This window comes from Bombina bombina, chromosome 6, assembly GCF_027579735.1.
Source record: "Bombina bombina isolate aBomBom1 chromosome 6, aBomBom1.pri, whole genome shotgun sequence".
Lineage (NCBI taxonomy): Eukaryota > Metazoa > Chordata > Amphibia > Anura > Bombinatoridae > Bombina > Bombina bombina.
In genome coordinates this window covers 209082054-209089897 of record NC_069504.1, presented here as the reverse complement: position 1 = coordinate 209089897, position 7844 = coordinate 209082054, and the positions used below count along the sequence as shown (strand labels likewise).

General features: G+C 34.3%; 1 long non-coding RNA gene across 1 annotated transcript; it reads right to left on the bottom strand.

Moving 5' to 3' along the window:
* Window positions 1-1196: 1196 nt before the first annotated feature.
* LOC128665006 (uncharacterized) lies at window positions 1197-2049 on the bottom strand. The gene is made up of 3 exons (XR_008402960.1): window positions 2000-2049; window positions 1423-1479; window positions 1197-1274 (listed from the first exon to the last, which is right to left on the bottom strand). It is a non-coding gene; the product is annotated as an uncharacterized LOC128665006 (long non-coding RNA).
* Window positions 2050-7844: the final 5795 nt, after the last annotated feature.

The following is a 7844-nucleotide window of genomic DNA, read 5'->3' as shown; positions in this document are numbered from 1 at the left end:
GGATAGAAGTTTTACCAACAATGATGGTAGATAAAGGTATGTTTCATACTCAGTAATCTTAAATCTAAGAAAATCAAATTTTTAACTAATACATATTGTATATTTCAAATAGGAGTTGGCTCAGATGAAAGCTTTAAAGGAGTGGACATAAGTGTAGAAGCTAATATAGTAGATAACCTAGATAACAGCACATCAGGAGGTAATATTTGTGATGAAAAACCCTATCATACATTGAATATGTATATGAAAATTGAATTAAAATTTGCTTTGCATTTATTTTTCTACAGATTTATCTTCAACATCAACTATTGAAACTGCAGACAAAAGTACTCAGAGTTGTCTTGAAGATCATGTTAAACAAAAAATTTCTAAAATTAGGGCAACTTTGGGAATGTTAATGGAGCAAGTAGATTTTTTATACCGTAAATATGTTATTTGATTTCATTTTTTGTTTTGTCATGATGATTGTCAGAAGAATGACAATTAATAACTGAGAAAAACTTTTGTGTTGAAGAATCAAAACTTATTTTGAATTTATGTAAATAAACTTTTTTTGGGGGCTTAAAAAAATTTGTCTTTATTAAATAATAACATTTTAAACTTAAAGAACACAAAAAATAACTTATTAAACAATATATCGATGAAAAAAATGAACAGTGACTAATATAGTGTTATAAATAATAAATTAAATGTTCACTCCAGACGTGGCCTCTTTGGGTCTGTTGTACCCTTCCTTTCACTGACAATAGCCAACAGAGATTGTAATGTCCTTTCACTGATGGTTAAAGCTCTGTTAATTTGCTGGTTTTTCTCTTCATCCATCCGCCTCTGCCACTGGAACATTTCTCTTTGCAGCTGTAATTTCTGCATTTCAATCTCATTCCTTTGAATTTCTATTTCAACATTTTTTTCGGACAGAGCAGCCCAGCGGTCAATATTAGTGTTAATCATATTTTGCAGTTCTCTGTGGTCCTCTCTGTATTGCCTTGCAAGTGTCAACATTTCCCTCAATCCAACATCGACCAATAGTCCTTCTGCCGGTGTATTGTCAATATTTAGACCACCTGTTTGCAGTGCAATTGGTGGTGCCTGTGTTTCAACAGGTTCCTCAAGGTTTTCCGGTGTGTGAATTTCATCTGGTTGCGCATCTCCAAAATCTTCAAGAATATCTGGAGTCTCACTTCCATCATGCCCTCCTGGTGGTTCATCTTGAATGGGATTTTCCACTATCGGCATGAGATTGATAGTGATCTCCCTTGATGAGTTTTCTTCTTCTAGATCAAGACATAACAAATTGTTAGTAAATAAAAATAAAATGTTCTAAAAACACTTGTAGAAATAGAATAGAAGGAGAGAGCAGATACAACCGTCATACACCAATTTAAGTTATATTATATATATATATACATATGTGATACATACCATCAAATAATGGAGATGAATGTCCAGTCAATCGCTGGAAAAGACGTCCCAAATCACCTATAAAAAAATAAATAACATAAAAATAAATAAATAAAAAAGTTTTTTTAGTCAATGTAACCATATATTCAAACGCTATTACATTCAGTGAAATTTCTATTTTGAAAATTATTAATGGAAATGTACTTTGCAATTAACTGGACACTGAAGTAAAACTAATATTTTTGAGAATAAGATATATAGCATGGAATTTCAATCAACTTTCTTATGTAATACTATGATCAATTCTCAAAAAGAAAATAATGATAAATTTTAAAACCATTAGAAAGTTGCTTAAAATTGCATGCATGCTCTACACGAATCCTCATTTAAAAAAAATTTGTACAGTGTCCCTTTCATGAAAATCTATGATCATTGCTATTTGTCCTTCAAATTACATTCCATCTGTAAAAGATCTCGAACTAGAATATGTCAATAATGACATTTGACATTTAAAAAAAAAAAAAATAAAAAAAAAAAATTGAGAGATAAAAGAGATAAAACACACAACATTGAAATTATTCATTTGTAAAGTACTTACCAGTTGCTCTACCAACACCAGTTTCTGGAGTGCTGGTCCTTAGATCAGGAAGTGTGTCCACCGAGGAAGCTGTGTGTGTAACATTAGATGTGGAGCGTATTAATTGTCCATGTGTAAAACTGGCCGAAGGTCTGGAAACAGCTGAACTGGGTGGTCTGTAAACCGCAGAAGATGAAGTAGAACAAGTGGGCACTTCGTTACTCCTCACAGGCTCCGCTTGTGTTGTTGGCGTCGCTTTAAAAAAAAAAAAAAAACGTTAGGTTTATTTTTATTTCTAGTTGAAACTGAAAGCTAAAAGTGTTAATAATAATAATTACAGCAGTGAATGCAGGCTCAATCATTAAAGGGACATGCCAACCACCTTTTTTTATGATTTTGAAAGAGAATGCAGTTATAAACATCTTTATAATTTACTTATATTAGCTAATTTGTTTTATTCTCTTGATATTCTTTGTTGAAAAGCATTTGATTGCTGCACAAAGAAGCCTCGTGTGATTGGCTCAACATGTGTATTTATTTTTCTTCAACTAAGAATATCTAGAAAATGAAGCCAAAGAAATAATCGAAGTAATTTGTAATGTTGTTTAAATTTCAATTCTCTATCTGAATCATTAAAAAAAGATTTGGGGTTTAGTGGCCCTTTAAAGGGACATGAACAAATATAATTTCCTTTACAAATTGCATAAGATAATGCTTTTTCAAAAATATTTAATTGTATTATGTTTTTGCCTTCATTGGATTTTTATACTTTGATGAAAAGCAAATCTATACAGGCACAGTAAATGATCATTGGTTGATGCACATAGATGGTTCATGTGACTGCGTCAACTATGTGCATAGCTATATCTGAAAAAAGTATATGTTTATAAAGCGGAGAACAATTTTGAAAGATGTTAAAAATAATATTGTATAGTCAAATAACGCAACATGGAAGTCAATAGATCAGAAATGTAAGAAGGCATGTGATCTGGGGTTAGTCTCATGATTAATGTCGGACATACAACAATATTATTTTAATAGTTTCCAATTACATTATTTCTATTGTCATTATCTCTTTAAGGTTTCTATGCAATACTGGTTTTAAAATAAACACATGGGTGTTATCTTTAGGGATCACTATATTAATAATCAACAAATCTTTAGTTCCGTTAGACCTTTAAAAAAAAGGCAGTATAACAACCCTATTATTGTACAATCCCTTATACATATATGCGACACAAATGATTACAGTATTTGGGGCCTAAATGGCTTGTACAATCCCTTATACATATATGCGACATAAATGATTACAGTATTTGGGGCCTAAATGGCCTATATAGATTCGGATACTGAAGCGTAAGAAGTCAGATAATATTATTTTAAAGCAATATATATTGGAGACAATGACCTATCATAATTTAAAAAAAAAACATTTACGTCAACTATGTTGTACATTTACCTCTTAAATCACTGTCACAATCATCCGTTATGCCAGTGATGATCTCTGGTCCCAGACGCTGAACAAGCTTCTGCTCATAATCATTGAGGTCTGCCACATATGCTGGTCCACCTCCGGTAGCACGTGCCGAATTTTTTTCTCTGGCCAATTTAGCTTTGGTGAAGCGTTTAATGTCGTTGTAACGCTTCTTCAGCTGATCGACATCCTTTTTTCCTGGACCCTGGGCACTAACAGCGTCGCTGATCCTTTGCCAGATCTGCTTCCTCCTAGAAAAATTTGTCTGTTTGACACGACATCCAAACAAATAATCATAAGAGTCAATAATCATGTCAATCAAAACGACGTTTTGCTGATGAGAAAAGTGAGGATTCTTGGAGTTTGAAGCGGTTTCAGATCCAGATGAAGCCATATCGAAATTGTAAATAAAGATCACAAAAACGAGCGCTCTGTAATTACTCTCCAAAAATTTTGGAACAATAATAAAGTTGTTTAGAAAAGTTGTACATTTATAGGAGCAAAATTCTATTCCCGCGACTACTATGACGTTCATGACACCTTACATGTCACGTGTTAACAATTGGCCAGACAATTTAACTGAAAGTTAAGTACATCAGCTTAGTCGCGGCGAGCGAGGCGTCAAATTTATCAATATTCCGCCACTGCTCGCGGCGGGCTAGACGTGTCTATTTATTGTGGTATTATTAGTACATAGCTACAGCGGACACCATTTCGCCCGTGGCGAGTAACGGCGAGTTTAGCCGCGTCTAAAATGACGGATGAATTGACGGCTTAGTACATGGAGCCCCAGGTCTATGAGTGACCGTATTTGCCTTGACTTAGTTATTTACTAGAGGTAATCAGATAAAAAGGTAATGGAAGTATCAGATTGAAGCCGCTAAAAAAAATTTAAATACAATTTATCAGCTATTTCAACACAGCATATTTTGGTTATGTTCTTGGCAAACAGTATAAATGAGATTTATGTGCTTGATTCTTAAAGGAGTTAAGAATGCCATGTATTGCACTATTTGAATTTAAATGGAAAAAAAACTAGAATTGGTCAAATCATATTTTAGGGTTCGATCACTATTCTTTAGAAAAATGTATCCCATTCAATGCTGTGATACACCCCATAGAATTGTATGGGATTATCTGTAGAAAATCATTTCATTAGATTTTCTATGGGATTACTCCATAGTTTAAAGGTAAATCTGCAGTTTATGAAGTATTTGTTTTCCTATGACAATTTCTGTTGAATGTGGCGTTCTTTGACAGACCATCAATGAAACATCTTTTGTGAATCTATCAAGTTATGATATCCAGCACTATGAAGTGAATTTTGTACATATTATTCTTCTAAATAATTATTTTTATCACACACAAAATCTTTTGCTATGAAAAGCATCCCTTACAATAGTGCTCCATGTTTCTATGTGGTTGATATATTAAATACATCTAAAGCAATTATTTGAAATGATTGTTAAATATGATAGTTAAAAACACAGATGTACAGTGCTGTCTGAACTGTTTACCTTTGATCTTGATTTTATTAAATGTGGTGATGTTTCATGGTTTTGATTTTCTAAGGGAGTCTGTTTTTTTCTTTGATTTTGGATGTGTGTCTGCTTAGCTTCTCTGTTACTGACATAAACGAAAAGATTATACCACACCACTGGAAAAAAAATACCAAGGCTAGCTAATGGACAGGTTATAAAGTATAACAAAAAAATAAATTACTGGACTCATAAAGGGACACCATATTGTAAAATTAGTTTCCTAAGACTTTTTATACCAGCAGCAGGGTACTAAATGTATGGGAACTTGCTCCTTTAGACTTATTTTTGTATTTGAAAAGCTGTTTTTGCTAATTGAAATCTCAACTCATTGTTCTAAAGAATTTTCTCATAGGGCCAGATTACGAGTAGAGTAGTATTTTGTGCTCCTGCTTGTGCGATTACTTCGCTTGAAGTAAGCTTTTTGTGCTCGTTGGGTAGCGCTCGTATTACAAGTTGAAAGTAAAAAGTTTTTGCTTGTACGCTACCCTGATACTCGCAAAAAGCCGAAGACAGAATATCGCCAGCACATTAACGTACTCCCCCATAGAAGTCAATGGAGTGAAAAAAGTGGGGAAAAAATAACACTGCATTGAATTTTCTCAAGTGCGCTGACCCAACATGAAACTATGCAAAACAGAGAATGTTGCACTCTTGAATGTGAAATAACTTTTATTAAGTGAACAGCTGTTCACTTAATAAACATTCTTTCACATTCAAGAGTGCAACATTCTCTGTTTTGGATATTTACTTTGAGCTTCTGGGATTTGGCTCTATATGTTTGTTACTTATGGACATTTGATGAGAGCAGGTGTGCTGGTCCTACCTCTGTGCTGCCAACATGAAACTATGAATATTTCCCATTCAAATGTTCTTCACATAGCAGAATATGTTCTATTTATTTATTAATAAATACACACACACCTACAGTGTGTATGTATATATATATATATATATATATATATATATATAGATATGATTTTTCATGTTTTCATCTACTTAACTGCAAAGTACTTGTGTGTGTGTGTATGTATATATATATATATAGGATTATATGTGTACTTATGTCTGTAAATACATGTATACACATATAAACACATAAATACATATGTACACACATATATGAATATATATATTTATATTTTGACATGTATGTGTATGTATCTCTATGTTAAATCCCTTTTTTCCAACACCTGAGACCTTTGAGCCCTTATAACTTTTTTAATGCAATATATTTTAAAAAATATGTGACCCTTTTTATTTGAGCATAACAGTTAACCAGAGCTCTGAGGTCGGGCCATCGCAACGCGCGTTAAATTTAATTGCGCTCAAACGATTGTGTTTACTTTCAACTTGTAATATGCTTGCTACATTCGATGTGTGCAAACAGCCAGGATAAACCCCTTATTGCTTGTGCGTAACTCTTAGCGCGCCGCTCGTAAGCTAGCCTTTAAATACCAATACAAGCAATGCAAACACCAATGCTTAGGTATTGAAATTTCCATTTTTAATTGCTAAAATAAATCTAAAAGTTTATTCTAGCTATGCAGCTGGTATAGCAGGTCATTAAGATAATGGGCTCCATTTATTATAGGTTGGGCAGACATGGTTTGTGGTGGCGAATCAGGTCTACCAGACTTCACTGTGAGTGGACTGTGTACACATTTAACGCTTGTGCAATGATGCCCCCTGCTCTCTGGCAGCCAATCAACAGCTAGCAGGGGCTTTCAATCCTCCGGATTGGATCAGATCGGGATGATTTCAATCCTCCACCTTGTATGTTGTGGATAGATTAAGCAGCAGCGGTCTTAAAACTGCTGCTACTTAACTATCGTTTCAGTATAGTCTAAAACGTCGGTGCTCCAAAGCAGCTATTGCTGCTTAATAAATGAAGCCCAGTGTAATCAGGCAAGAAGTTGGCAGGATGATTTTGCCGCTACTTCTTGTTTACACAGCTTTTCTACAGAGAATAGTGCAGTATTTATATTTTCAGTATAAGTACAGTTTTACAGATAAGAAAAGCTATTTCTACACAATTTAAAGGGATATTAAACAGTAAATAAAAGTTAGATATAATTATTTATTGAAAGCAAAGATGAGTTAGAGGATATGTAGATTTATTTTTTAGAAATACAAATTTTTAGATGTAAGTGTAAAGGTTTAATTTCTGAAAAGTACTTTAGTTTCTACAAAATAATGGGCAACCCCGGTTGAAACCTAGGGGTTTTTCTTATCTATTTCTTCTTTTGAAGACAATTAGGAACACGTTTAAAACAGGCAATAGAAGAGTTTGCAAACAAGGCGGTGTGGAATATAGGATTGTAAACTAACTGTCTAAGAGGACATAATACTCCCAGCATCAGAAAAATATTATATTAGCCGGCCGTCGACCAACATGGCCACTGAAACCTAATGCTCCGTAGCTGCAAAGCACATTGATCACTAGTACTGGAGACCCCAACATGATACTGGCTCCTAAATAGCACCATCCGATAGCAGAAAGCCTGAGCATTACACTGACAGGCGTAGGTCCTAAGAAAACCGCTATCTGAACAAGTTATCCATAGCAGAGACATTTAAGAGAAACTGACCCATATGGCCGCCTTCTCCCTGATCAACGATATCTACGCTACCCTGCACACAAAACAGCACACGACATCTGGCTTTCCTAGAAGATAACAGACTTTAGAGATATAAAGGGTGAGATCTTGTTTCATGGTGGTAGTGGGCCTCACATAAGCAGCCTGATATATTCGGAAATCGTTACCAAGCCACCAAGTATGGAGGAATTTTATTCACAGGTGCAGGTGCTACTTGACAACTTTGCAGAGAAGATGCAACATGGCTTTACTGA